The sequence below is a fragment of the Ornithorhynchus anatinus genome, chromosome 3, assembly GCF_004115215.2.
Source record: "Ornithorhynchus anatinus isolate Pmale09 chromosome 3, mOrnAna1.pri.v4, whole genome shotgun sequence".
NCBI lineage: Eukaryota > Metazoa > Chordata > Mammalia > Monotremata > Ornithorhynchidae > Ornithorhynchus > Ornithorhynchus anatinus.
In genome coordinates, this window is record NC_041730.1 from 23,851,342 (window position 1) to 23,866,196 (window position 14,855).

Sequence of the window (14,855 nt, forward strand, 5' to 3'; positions counted from 1 at the left end):
CCTTAAAAATGGGTGCTATCTCTGTGAACGGGGAAAGGCAAATTCTGAGAGAGTGAGAACCTTGGCTAGGAATGGCTAAGTGGAAGGAGCAGGTTGTTTTAAAGAGCGGCCCTGCACCCATCCCCTTGCTCCTCTCCTTCCTTCTCCCCCGAGGTCCCACATTATTGAGGAATCTTTTGTCCCTCTCCCAGATCTGGCTGTCAGGCTTGGGGGTGGGGCGGTTGACAGTCCCAGAACATTTAAACATTTAATATAAGACACAAATGGTGGGACAGGGACACAGAAATTGAAAGCTGAAAGCCACATACCCACCCTGTGTGGGGAGGGACTAGGTGCAATAGGTTCTCCCTGCCCAAGGGCAGGAACCAAAAGATTCCCAGGGATACCAACGGTGCTGCATGGAGGCAGGGGAGAAGGCCTGGGGGTTGGGGTCCCCGTTGCTAATACTTCAGCTGGGCAGCAGCCTTCTTTCCTGGGGCAGAGTTGCAGCCCAAGCACAGCTGAATGGAAGCAGAGGGTTTCTGATTTATTATTTCCTTTTCCAGATGAGCTTTGCTGGTCTGCTCCTGGGGGCAAAGAGGCGGGGCCCAGCCAAAACATGCTTTCCCCCTCACTTGCAAGAATCCAGCCAGAGGGGGCCTCTCATTGGCTCCCTCCACATTGGTTCCACTCTCACCTACCAGCTCTCCTCGGTAACTCCTTAGCCTTGGAGTAAATGATTATTCCAGGGAAATCTTATTCATTCATTCATTCAATCAATCATATTTACTGAGCACTTACTGTGTGGCGAGCATTGTATTAAGGGCTTAGGAGAGTACGTTATTACAATAAATAGACCCATTCCCTGCCGACAGTGAGTTTACAGTCTAGAGGGGAAGACATATTAAAATAAATCAATAAGTTTACAGATAAGTACATAAGTGCTGTGGGGCTGGTAGGGGGAGATGAATAAAATTAGGGTGACACAGAAGAAAGTGGGAGAAGAGGAAAGAGGGCCTTAGGCAAAGCCTCTTGGAGGAGATGTGCCTTCAATAAGGCTTTGAAGGGGGACAAGAGTAACTGTCTGTCTGTCAGATTTGAGGAGGGAGGGCATTCCAGGCCAGAGGGAGGACATGGGTGAGGGGTTGGCAGCGAGATAGAGGAGACTGAGGTATACTGAGGAGGTTAGCATTAGAGGAGAGAAGTGTGTGGGCTGGGTTGTAGTAGGAGAGTAGAGAGTTGTGGTAGGAGGGGGCAAGGTGTTTGAGTGATTTAAAGCTAACGGTGAGTTTTTGTTTGATGCAGAGGTGAAAGAGGAATTCTTACCTGTTGGATCTTTTTGCTCCTCCTCTCTTTAACCCTTTCCTCATGGTTCTTGTCTTCAGGGCAGCTGGGAGCCTCTCTCTCATTCAGAAAATATTCCCCCAGCTCCAAAGCCTTGCTGCTTGCCTGAAGCAACATCTAGAATCCTCTGGGCCTTGTGACCATTGCCCTAGGGATGCTTGAGAAAGATTTTTCTATTGCCAAAGCAGAAATGGCCCAAATGTTCCTTTAGTGCCACTACTAGCTCTCACACATTATATCACAGTCTCCCTGCTTGCCCCAACCCTACAGTTTCTTTACTTTTCTAACCTCTCCCTCTCTTCTCCATTAGAAAATCCCATTAGAAAATCTGCTACATTACCACACAACTCCAGTCCGAGATACTTTTTGGGCAACCATCTTAGAGCCCAAGAACCAAAGTGGTTCAGAAATTCTCAGACATCACACTGGGAAACATGGAAGAAAGATAACAAAGATAACAGGACCCAATCAAAACAGCACAGGACTGGGAGTCAGGAGGACCGGGTTCTAATTCTGGGCCTGCCACTTGGTACTGTGACCTTGAGCAGGTCACTTAATTTCTCTGTGCTTCAATTTCTTCACCTGTTAAATGGGGATTCAGTCAATCAATCTGCTAGTGGTATTTTTGAGTGCTTACTGTGTGCAGAGCACTGTACCAAGTCCTTGGGAGAGTACAATGCAATAGAGTCAGTGGATTGTAAGTTTGTTGTGGGCGGAGAATGTGTCTACCAACTCTGTTTTACTATACTCTCAAAGCGCTTACTACAGTGCTTTGCACAGATTAAATGTTCAATAAATATGATTGAACGAATTCCAACCATTGCATGTTTTTTTTTCTCTCTCTCTTTGTCCTTCCCTCCCCTCAGGGGCTCAATTATGTCTGCCTGCCTGGTTCTTAGCCATTTCCAAATTGTGGACATGAGCTCACACTTGGAGTGTAGTTGGAAGGAAGCCCTTGAGGCCAAATCAGCGAAAGGTCAGGATGGGGGTCCCACCAGAACATTCCATGCACACTCAACTGGTCTGCTGCTGCCCCACTAAATTCATTGGATGTTTTAATAATAATAATAATAATAATTATCATCTTAGTTAAGCGCTATGTGCCAGGCACTGCATTAACCACTGGGGAAGATACAAGCAAATCAGATTGGACACAGTCCCTGTCCCTCATAGAGTTCACAGACTTAATCCCCATTTTACAGATGAGGAAAAAGTGGCCTAGAGAAGTAAAGTGACTTCCCTAGGGTCACGCAGCAGAGTTAGAATTAGAACCCAAGTCCTAGTGACTCCCAGCCCTATATTCTCTCTGCTTGCCCACACTGTTTTACCAGGGTCTGTAGCTTTTCCAGCTCAGACATTAACCTTCCCTGGCCCAAACTTAATAAAGTTACAAAAAGGAACCAGGTCTCCTTCTCAGGCACTGTCTGATGGGTACCAGCACTTAGGCATGGAGTGAGTCCATTTGCACTCCAAGCTAAGGATCCTTGCCCCATCAACCAACCTGGCTCTGATCACCCTCATTCCCTTCTACTCAGGTGTCCCCTCCCAAAACGATTCAACAGGTCCCACCTACACTACCACCCTTGGACTAGTGCATCAGCATTTCCAAAGCATCTCGAGTCAATCCAAGTTCAATTAGTTCTAAATTGGATTAGCTTCAGTGCCGTTAGGCAAGAAAGTCTATGGAGATGTGATGTTATATTTAGTAAAGAACTGTCCCTGGAGAAGTTCTGTTTTCAGCCATGAATCTCAATTTGTTCTCCTGCTCACAGGGCCCCGTTCATATGTCTATAATACTTGTGATGTTTTTCAAGTGCTTACTATGCACCAAACACTGTACCAAGCACTGGGATATAAAGACTAATCAGGCCAGTCCCTGTCCTACAGAGCCTACATAAGAAGGAGAACAAGTATTGAATCCTCATTTTACAAATGAGAAAAGTGAGGCTCAGAGAAGTTAAGTGACTTGCCCAAGGTCAAACAGCAGGCAAGAGAAGGAGCTGGGACTAGAACCCAGATCCACTGACTCCCAGGCCTGTGCTTTTTCCACTAGACCTTGTTGCTACTCTACACTTTTCTAGCCTGGTGGTTTCCCCTCCTTGTTTTTTCCATAGAATGCAGCATTATTATTATTATTAGAAGGAGCTCTTCAGACAAGTGCTTGAGAGGAGCAACATTCAGGGTGATTCATCTAAAATGGTCCTTGCAATATAGGGAGCTTTAAATAGCATGGAGAGATTTAAGTAGGGGCCATTTTAAATAAGCCACACTGAAGAAAGCCTTTTTGCTCAAAAGAAGTAGGGGGCAATGAAGTGGATCCAGGGAGTTCTGGAGATGCAGATGAGGTGATTTCTCCCCACAGCCTATGCAGGTCTTCTCTGTGGAGCCTGCTCAGGGCAGGGAGAAGAAGAAAGGTTGAAGGAAAGAAATCCCACCTCCATTACCAGCCCGGTTCCCCCTCGGCCAGCAGGCCCAAAATTTGGACCTGAAGTGGGGGCTTTGGAAGGTGGAAATAAGTATTCCTAGCAGCAGAGTTGGGGCAGAAAGAGGGTCTTGGGTGGGGGGAAGACGCTATTAATTCCTTTGAACCCTCTCTTCACTCCATGGATTTCTGGGTTCAATTTATGCCAGGCAAAAGGCAGGCATTTCTCACGGCACACTCTTCTGAAAATCTGGATATTGAGCATTGGCTGAGGGTGAAGATGAGAATGGAAGAGTCAGTGTTAGTCAAATCACAGATAGCCAGCTCTGTATGCTCTCTGAGAATTAGTAGTAGGGGTGAGTCCACCTCTCAGGGTCACACCTGGAGAGTTTCCAGAACTTTACCAGTCTCAAGAATGGGAGGGAGAGTCAAGCAGAGGCCTATCCATTCCATTCCTAGCTTGGCCAGTGGCTAGCGAGTGGAAGGCAATCTGCTACAAGTCAAAACTCACCTACGCTGGGCAACATTCATTCATTCATTCATTCAATAGTATTTATTGAGCGCTTACTATGTGCAGAGCACTGTACTAAGTGCTTGGAATGTATAAATTGACAACAGACAGTGACAGTCCCTGCCCATTGACCGGCTTACAGTCTAATCGGGGGAGACAGACAGACAAGAACAGTAGCAATAAATAGAATCAAGGGGATGTACATCTCATTAACAAAATAAATAGGGTAATAAAAATATATACAAATGAGCAGACGAGCACAGTGCTGAGGGGAGGGGAAGGGAGAGGGGGAGGAGCAGAGGGAAAGGTGGGGGAAAAAGGGGGGCAGCAGCGGCATGGGAGAAAGTAGAGGGCAGAGACTCAGGTAAACTGAGTGGAAGGAGGCAATGGTAAACTGCTTCCGTATTTTTATCAAGAAAACTCTATGGATACACTACCAGAAAGATGGAATTGGGTTGTTCTGAGAGAGCTGTGTCCATGGTGATGATGTTGTATCTACCTCAGCGATTAGTACAATGCCTGGCACAAATAGGTACTAAACAAATATCATTTTTTTAAAAGATGGAGTAATCAGAATGAATAGACTGTATAATCAGTCATATGAGCAATCTCCCTACCATATTGCAGAGCAAATTTCCCAGGAGCCTGTCTCCTGCCCAGCATGAGTCCCAGGGCCCTGCTCCTAGCATGCTCTGTGCCCCGTGGGCCATGAGGACTTAATCCATTCCAGATCCTTCTTCCGCCTCTGTCTCCACCAAGCAGAGTGAATCCACCACGACTACCATCTTCCCACCCAGTCATACAAGGCCCTTTGCATTCCCCTCAAGCCAACCGTACCCCGCTGCCTCCCCCGGGATCCTGCAGCGACTTTCCTCCACGTCACTGAGGAAACTTCATCTTGACGGGCCTTGCTTTACCCTGGCGGAACAGAGCAAAGCAGTCGCAGCTCAACATCACCTCCACAAATCTTTGGAAAGACTGTGGCCATTGAAGCAGTGTGGCTCAGTGGAAAGAGCACAGACTTGGGAGTCAGAGGTCCTGGGTTCAAATTCTGACTCCGCCACTTGTCAGCTGTGACTTTGGGTAAGTCACTTAACTTCTCTGGACCTCAGTTACCTCATCTGTAAAATGGGGATTAACACTATGAGCCCCACGTGGGACAACCTGATCACCTTGTATCCTCCCTAGAGTTTAGAACAGTGCTTTGCACATAGCAAGTGCTTAACAAATGCCATTATTATTATTATTGTCCTGAAGCCACAGTTGTTACCGTGGAATCTGAGCTGTGAGCAGCCCTAAATTCTGTTCCTCCAGTCACAGTATCTTGCTAATCTTTGTTTTTGTCTTTATGTGGTCTTACTGTTTTGTTTCCTCTCTCCCTGCTGCATGTCTCTTCTCCCCACACTACATTTCAGAATGTGAGCTCCCCAAGGGACAGTGACTGTGTCTAAATCCCACTTGTGTATTCTTTCCCAGCCCTGAGTGAAATGCTCTGCTCCCAGTAAGTCTTTAGTAAATACCACTAATCGATCAATCGATTACCTGACTGAGCCCCCCTTTTCCTTGGCTCCTCCTTCCCTCCCCATCACCCCTACTCCCTCCCTCTGCTGTACCCCCCTCCCTACCTCACAGTACTTGTTTAAATTTGTACATATTTATTATTCTATTCACTGTATTAATGATAATAATAATAATAATAATGTTGATATTTGTTAAGCGCTTACTATGTGCAGAGCACTGTTCTAAGTGCTGGGGTAGACACAGGGGAATCAGGTTGTCCCACATGGGGCTCACAGTCTTAATCCCCATTTTACAGATGAGGGAACTGAGGCACAGAGAAGTTAAGTGAGTTGCCCACAGTCACACAGCTGACAAGTGGCAGAGCTGGGATTCAAACTCATGACCTCTGACTCCAAAGCCCATGCTCTTTCCACTGAGCCACGCTGCTTCCCATATAATGATGTGTATATATCTATAATTCTGTTTATTTTGATGCTATTGATGCCTGTCTACTTGTTTTGTTGTCTGTCTCTCCCTTCTAGACTGTCAGCCTGAAGTTGGGTAGGGATTGTCTCTATCTGTTGCCGAATTGAACTTTCCAAGCACTTAGTATAGTGCTCTGCACACAGTAAGTGCTCAATAAATACAACTGAAAGAATTACCATTTTGCATCCCTGAGAACAACCCAATCTCTGGTTCAGAGTGACGTGCACTGTAGAAGACAGAAAGGGGACCAAGTCCAGATCCTGAGTCTCATTCCAGCTCTGACATCCTGTTCCTGAAGAGCTGTTGCCTCCACTGGAATTGTTCTCCGCAAGCTCTGCATCCCAGGATGAGTCATTTGACTCTATTAAGACTTAATGACTATTTTGATCGCTCTAGTGGAGATTACAGGCTGGTTCCCTCCCCTTTCTTCTCCCCTGCATTTACCGGGCTGCTTTAAAAACAATATCAATAACAGGAGTATTAGACCTGTTATTTTTTTCTCCTTGTTTGACACTTGGCTGGTAACCCAGCCTTCCTCTTGGTCTCTGAAAAATGACTTCTGGAAAGCTGCAAGGCACCCAACCACAGGCTGGGGTTGGAGTCATCTGGAAGGGGTGCCAGGAGCACCCCAGGAGGCGAGGAAGGCCCAGCAGGTACTGGGGGGTGGATGGACACAGGGAGGAAGGGAGAGATAGGGAGTGGCTACAGATGACTCAGAAAACTGGGTGATGGGAGCTTCTTCTTACCCAGGGGGAAGCTGCCTGCATGGCCTAGTGGCAAGAGCATGGGCTTGGGAGTCAGAGGTCATGGGTTCTAATCCCAGTTTCACCACTTGTCTGCTGTGTGACCTTGGGCAAGTCACTTAACTTCTCTATGCCTCAGTTGTCTCAGCTGTAAAATGGAGATTAAGACTGTGAGCCCCACGTGGGACAATCTGATTACCTTGTATTTACCCCATTGCTTAGAACAGTGCTTGACACATAGTAAGCGCTTAACAAATAACATAATAATAATTATTATTATACATCCATCCCACAACCGGGAGCATCCTGGTCCTGGTTTTCTTTCCTCCTTTAAGTCTATTCTAACCAATGAGCTGTCAACAGTGCCAAGCCCCAGGATAACGTGGCACATTATGGGATACACCTTCCACTCAAACTTACCCCCTTGCTTCACACTCAGCCGACAGGGTCTTCTTGCCCACTGCACTAAAAGATCAATCAATCATATTTATTGAGTGCTTACTGTATGCAGAGCACTGTACTAAGCACTTGGGGGAGTACAACATAACAATAAACAGACACATTTCCTGCCCACAGCAAGCTTTCAGTGTAGATGGGGAAACATTAATAGAAATAAATAATTACTGTACTTAAGTACTGTGGGGCTGGGAGGGGGGCGATGAATGAAGGGAGTAAGTCAGGGTGATGAAGAAGGGAGTGGGAGAAGAGGAAAGGAGGACTTGTCAGGGAAGCCCGCTTGGAGGAGAGGTGCCTTCAATAAGGCTTTGAACGGTGGGGGACGGGGATGGTGGGGAGAGTAATTATCTGTCAGATATGAGTATTCTGGCCAGAGGCAGGACGAGGGCAAGAAGTCGGTGGCAAAATAGACAAGCTCGAGGTACGGTGAGAAGGTTAGCATCAAACAAGCAAAGGATGCTGACTGGTGAGAGCCCCAGGTTTGTTTCCTGAATTGCAGATTGCAGTGCAGGGCTGAGAGTCCCTTGGAATTGAAAATGTCCCACAACCAGGCTCCAGCCTCTGCAGAAGATGTGACTACAGCCCTGCCCCACCTCCAGCCTTTGAAAGAGCCTGGCCTAGAGCAGAGTTTTTTTTGAGGTTGTCACATAGTCCCTCCTGCCACTGGAAACCAAAGTGTGGTGGAAGAATCAATCAATCCATCAAAGTATTTACTGGAGTACTGACTGAGTGCAGAGCACTGTACTAAGAATTGGGGAGAGTACAATAGGGGTAACATAGAGTATCTTTGCCTTCAGAGAGCTTACACTCTTGTGGGGAAAATAAACACTAACTGATGTTGCAGGTGGGGAGAACAATCAAGTTTTAAGGGTATGTACAGAAGTGCTGGAAGAGAGGAATACAAACCTAAGTGATTAAGGAATTCAGACTCAAGTGAATAGGTGATATAATAGAGGGGGAAATAAGGTGGGAGATGAGAGGTTATACACAGGAGGCTTCCTGGAGGAGATGTGATCGTAGAAGGATTTTGAAGATGGGGCGAGCTATGAAGGGGCGGGAGTTCCAGACAAGAGATAAAATTGCCAGATCCAGAATGACAAATTAAAATATCATTTTCATCTAAGAGGATCCAACGGAAGGAAGAGCCTCAAAATGAGAAGAGACCGAAAAGCTTAAGACTTCATTTCGGAAAGACAAAAGAAGGGATGGGACACAGATAATGTTTACAAAATCATGAATGGTGTGGGCAGAGAGAATGTAGAATTGTCATTCACAAAATCCCACAACCATAGGGCAAGGGGGCAGGCATTTAGGCTTCAAGTTAGAAAGTTCAAAACAAACAAAGGGAAACACTTCTTCAAACAGCAGGATTTGCAACCACATTAAGTTTGCCAGCTGAAAATATTGGTAAGGTCAAGAGGGGTTTGAATAAAATTGTGACTGAGTGATCGATAGTGAATTACTAGCAGGAAAGTTAGGATTGTGAAGGGGAAAGTTAAGTGGCCTATCCCTAACCATGAGGATGGATGGCTGGTTGGATGGAAAAAGACATCCTTTTGCCCATCCACCTCCCTATCAAAAAGTTACTTCTTACTACAGGCTTTAAAACACTCAATCACCTTACCTCCCTTATTTCCTATTACAACCCAGATCTCACACTTCACTCCTTTAGCACCAATCTACTCACTGAATCTCAATCTCAACCATCTCAGTGCTGACGCATCGCCCATATGCTGCCCTTGGTCTGGAACTCCCTCCCTCTTCAAATCCAACAGATGATCACTCTCCCCACCTTCAGAGCACTTCTCCTCCAAGAGGGCTTCCTCAACTAAGCCCTCAATTACCCTTCTCTTACTCCCTTCTCTGTCACCCTTGCACTTGGATTTGCACCCTTTAGTCACCCCCTCCTCTGCTCCATTCCCCTTTTGTGCATATCAGTAGCTTATTTATTTATATTAATGCTTGTGTCTACTTCTAGACTGTAAGCTCACTGTGGGTAGGAAATGTGTCAGCCAACTCTAATACATTTTAGTCTCCCAAGCACTTAGAACCACTGAATTCTGTACACAGTAAGCACTCAATAAATACAATTGATTTGTTGATTGATTAAGGGCAGCCATAAAGCGGTTCCTCTATGACACTACGACACTGTTGGAGACAATAAAGAGAGTAATGGCATTTTTTATGTTCTTTACTAGTCAACCAACCCAATCAATCAAGGATATCTATTAAGCACCTTCTGAGTGTGGGGCACCATGCAACTAATACAATTATTACTATTATCATTATTATTTTATTTAAGTACTTAATGTGTGTCAGGCACTGTTCTAAGCACTGGGATAGATACAAGTTAGTCAAATTGAACACAGCCCCTGTCCTACATGGGGCTCACTATCTAAGTGGAAGGGAGAACAGATATTGAATCCCCATTCTACAAACAAGGAAACTGAGGCACAGAGAAGTAAAGTGATTTGTCCAGCGGGTAAGTGGTAGAGCCAGGAGTAGAACCCAGGTCCTCTGACTCTGTGCTCCTTCCACTTGGCCACACTCTCACTGTGTGACAAGGGCATATAAGACACATGTGCCCTGTCCCACATGGGGCTCACAGTCTAACACATGCTGGAAAGAAGTATAACTGCAGCAAGACACACATATCGTGCCCTCAAGAATCTCACAAGGTAATGGATGATGGACAGAAATGATTAACAGAGTGAAAGGCAAAGAACTGGAAGCAGTATTAATAAAAGTTTGATTCATTCCCCTGCTTCTTAACACTTATGTACAAATTGTTATCCTTGTCCCTTACCCTTTTTGTAATTTATTTTAATGTCTGTCTCCCTTATGGGCAGGGATCGCTTCTACCAACTCTATTGTACTGCACTCTCTCAAATGCTTGGTACAAGGCACTGTACACACTAACTGCTCAGCAAATACCAATCAGTCACTTGTATTTATTGACCCTTATTTTATACAGAGCACTTGGGAGCATTCAACAGGGTAAGTAGACACAATCCCTGCCCTCAAAGAACTTAGTAGGGGAGACAAATATCGAAATAAATTACAGATAGAAGCATATAAGGGTATACACATACATGCTATGGGGGAAGGGGCGGGATAAGTATCAAATTGCTTAGGGGGTACAGACTTAAGTTTATAGGGGATGCAGAAGAGAGGGAGAATAGGGTGGGGGGATGTGAGACAAGTCAGGGAAGACTTCCAGGAAGAAATATGATTTGTAAAGCTTTAAAGATGGCAAGAATGTTGGTTTGTAGGATATTAAGGGAAGGGAGTTTCAGGCTGGAAGACGGCATGAGCAAGGGGCTGATGGAAAGAGAAACAAGACTGAAACACAGTATGTAAGTGGCAGTTAGAGGAACAAAGTGTGGGGGGGAAGTGTGTGGGGAGATAGGAGAGATGCAGCTGATTGACTGTCCTTAAAGCCAACGATGGGGAGATTCTATTTGAATTTTGAGATTCTGGAAGAGTGGGGAGACATGCAGAATTCTTTTTTAGAAACATGATATGGGCAGCAGAGTGAGGAATAGACTGGAGAAGGGAAAAGACAGAGGCAGGGAGGTCTGTGAGGAGGCTGAATTGGTAGTTGAGGAGGGATACAACATGTGCTTGGATCAGCATCGTAGCAGTTTACATCAGGTTGAAACAGCTGAATGGGCAACTGACTGTGTGGGTGAATACATTAAATATATATATATAAATATATAAAAGTATACACTGTTACACAAGTGCATATTTTGGGTCTCCTGTAGTTGAGACCCAACAATCTTTTAAAGCAAATAAATTAGCAAAAAGATGACCTTCCTAACTTCCTTCCCTGACTACAATGGTTTCCCCTAGGATTATATACCAAGACCTGCCCAGTGTACTGTGAAATAAGATAAATCAAGACTCCTTGAGGGCAGAGATGGTGTCTACAAACTCTATTGACTCTCTGAAGCACTAAGTAGTGCTCTGCACATGGTAGCTACTCAGTAAATTCCATTAGTTGATTTTCTTATCAAAGGAACATCAAAGAGGATCTTGGCACCTTTGGTTGAAAATAACTGGACAAAAGAAGCACTAGGGTTCTTGGTGGGGAGGAGTGAAGGGACTGGAGGGATTGTTTCAGCTGAATTTGCTCTCATCAACTATTACCCAATCAATCAATCAATCAATCAATAGTGTTATTGAGTGCTTTCTGTTTGCAGAGCACTGTATTAAGCTCTTGGAAGAGAACAATACAGCAGAGTTAGTAGATCTGTTTCCTGCCCACAACAACCTTACAGTCTAGAGGGGGAGACAGACACTGATTTAAAATAATTTAGAATGTATAAAGATTTATACAAATGTGCTGTGAGGTAGAGAATTGGGCAAAAACAGTCCCTGGGGCTTACTATTATTATTGCATGTCCTACAATCACAGGTCCAAGTGCACAGACGATGCAGAAGGGAGAAGGAGCAAGCCAAAGGAGGTCTTAATCAAGGAGACACCTTCCCTGCCCACAAGAAGCTTACAGTCTAGAGGGTTTGGGGCTCTTCTGCCCCAAGCCAAGAGACAGCAGATCCTCCAGGGCTGCAGGAATTCCTTTCAAAAATACTTCAGGATCATATAAACAACCCTATTTATAGACAGCTCCCCTGCCCCAGGCCTCAGCCCTCAGAAGCTGCTTCCTTCTATTCTTCTCCAGATTCGGGTGCAGGCAGGGAAGCCCTGGCCCCAGCCAGCCCTCATTTGCTCTTTTCTTTGCTCTTATCTCTCCCTTTACTATGTTTCCTGCCAGGCTGAGGAGGAAGAAAAGGCAGAAACGCCTTTGTGCTTCTGTCATAGTAAAAAGTTGACCACAAGTAACTATAGTGCTTCACCTCCTCCACCCAACTATCCCAATGCATTTTGGTCTTGAAGGGCAAAGCATGTGACTTAGGAACCAGAAGTTTCCCCCCAACAACCCCTGCTGGCAGTGACAAGAAGAGTTTTGTCATCTGAGTTTTGGAAGCTTTTCATAGCATTTGTAAAGCACTTACTATGTGCCAGACACTGTACTAAGCACTGGGGTAATACAACCTAATCGGTGCCCCACATGGGGTTTGCAGTTTAAATCCCCATTTTACAGATGAGGTAACTGAGGCACAGAGAAGTGAAGTGACTTGCCTAGGGTCACACAACAGACAAGTGGCAGAGCCAGGATTAGAACCCAGGTCCTTCTGACTTCCAGGCCCATGGTCTATCCTCTAGGTCATACTGCTTCTTGAGCATCAGTATGAATGAGTCATTTTAGCATCTGCTGATGTACATCAGTTTGTGGATGTGGGAAGTCGTGTGTGACATCTGGGGAATGTCCATCCATGTGGGCTGGTCTATTCATTCATTCATTCAATAGTATTTATTGAGCGCTTACTTTGTGCAGAGCACTGTACTAAGCGCTTGGGATGAACAAGTCGGCAACAGATAGAGACAGTCCCTGCCGTTTGACGGGCGGTCTATGTCTTTTACTCTGTGTGTGTGTGTGTGTGTGTGTGTGTGTTTACAGTTGGCCCAGACATGTAAGAAGTGTGTCATTCAAACTCCCTGAATGACAGTGAGTGGACCAAACACATAAGAATCAGTTTGAAGGAGTGTAGTACAACTTCTTTAAATTGTACTCCCTCAAGTTCTTAGTATGGTGTTTACACACATAAGCTCTCAATAATTGACTGATTGATGACTGGGGAGGGAACGGTTGTTAAGTGTGAGACATGGGCATTCGACTGGACACAGCCAGGCTTGGTCCTGGAGGTGGGTGCAGGATGGATGTGACCCTAATCAATCAATCAATTAATGGTATTCATTAAGCATTTACTAGGCACAGAGCACTGTATCAAGCACTCAGGAGAGTACAATATAAAAGAGTTAGCAGACACGTTCCCTGTCCACAACAAGCTTATATGTCTAGAGAGGGACAGGCATTAATATAAAGATAAATAAATAACAGTTCTGTCTAAGAGGGCCCCAGAACTGTTCAAAGCCTCTCCTTTGACACAGACTCCCTCAAAAGTAGATCTCTCAGGGTCAGAATCTAACCCTGAGCAAAGTGACCTCATGCAGAGCCAAAACCCAGGTAAGACAGAGCCCCTGGTGTGCAGGGAACATGTCTACCACCTCTTCTATTGTACTCTCCCAAAAAACCGCTTAATACAGTATTCTGTACACAATAAGTGCTCAATAAATACCATTGATTGATTGATTACTGCCTATGCTTCCCACAGGCTGCAGAGAGAAAAGTCTTGGGGAAGGATCTGAGCCTGGGATAGAGTTTCACTCCTCTGAGGGAGAGTCAGAGACCTCAAACAAGTTCAGTCCCAGCAAACAGTTAGGGATACTCCTCTCTGCTTGCTGGAGACCTGAGGAATCAATATCATCGATTGAATGATTGACTGAGGAAGGCTCCCAGCCCATTCTTAAAGTTCAGTATGACTGCGGGCCAACAGGGGGGAAGGCTATCCGAGTTCAATTGATATGAAATGGCCAGAGAGCTGAGGGGACACAGAGTTTCTCATGAATCCCCAGTGTCTGTGTAGGCCTCGGGCAGTGGCACTGAGTAGCAGAGGGAGCCCAGGGCCAAGGCTCCTTGGCATCTCCCTGGGCCTGAACAAGGCTCATCCTGCCTATTCAGTTGACTGCATCAGATCCAGTGTTGGTCAGTCCCCGCTTTCTTAGGTCCCATTTACACGCTGCACCCTGTCTCCTCTGAGCCAAAGAGTGTTGCTTTGGAGGAGATATTTTGCATATAGCGGAAGGCAGGGCAGGCACGGAAGTTTGGGGACTTCCTGTCTAAATCGGGGCGGGCGCAGGGGGGAAGCTGATCCAACCTCCCATGGATGGCAGAGTTGTGCTACACTGGGCAAGGATCATCTCTACTAACTCAATTGTAGTAGTGTTTGGCACAGAGAAGTGCTCAGTCAATACTATTGATTGATTGATTAATCTTATACAGACAAGGTCAATATTTGGGGAGCTATGTGCCTCCCACTGGCCTTTGAGCCCATTAGAGTGGGCCAGATGATAGCCCGGCCCCCAGCTTGTCGGAGGACATTTCAGGTTCTCTCCTTCTCTCTCCTCCCCGCACTGTTCAGTTTCTTGCCTCCTCCCCGATCATCACAACTCTCCCCACCTTTCCCCGCCCCCAATCCGCTCTCTCTGTCTCTTCCACTGCTGCCTGAGGTGGCTTGGGGTTCCAGGAAGGCTCTCCCCAAAAGGGGGAGGAGGAAGAGGCTGCAGCTGCAGGAGTCAAGCTGACTGCATTTAAATCCTTTCAAGATTGAATTGTGACCAAAGGCTCTTTAATCCACTTAAGCCCCAGTGAGATATCCTAAGCCCCTCTGAACACAGTCTGGTTGTAGACATTTTGGTTTATCAGGTTTGCCCTGGGCAGGTATGGTC

The 14,855-nt window shown here is 45.8% G+C and overlaps 1 non-coding gene across 1 annotated transcript; it reads left to right on the forward strand.

Moving 5' to 3' along the window:
- Positions 1-4,108: 4,108 nt before the first annotated feature.
- LOC114810571 lies at positions 4,109-4,246 on the forward strand. The gene has a single exon (XR_003758267.1). It is a non-coding gene; the product is annotated as a small nucleolar RNA SNORA7 (small nucleolar RNA).
- Positions 4,247-14,855: the final 10,609 nt, after the last annotated feature.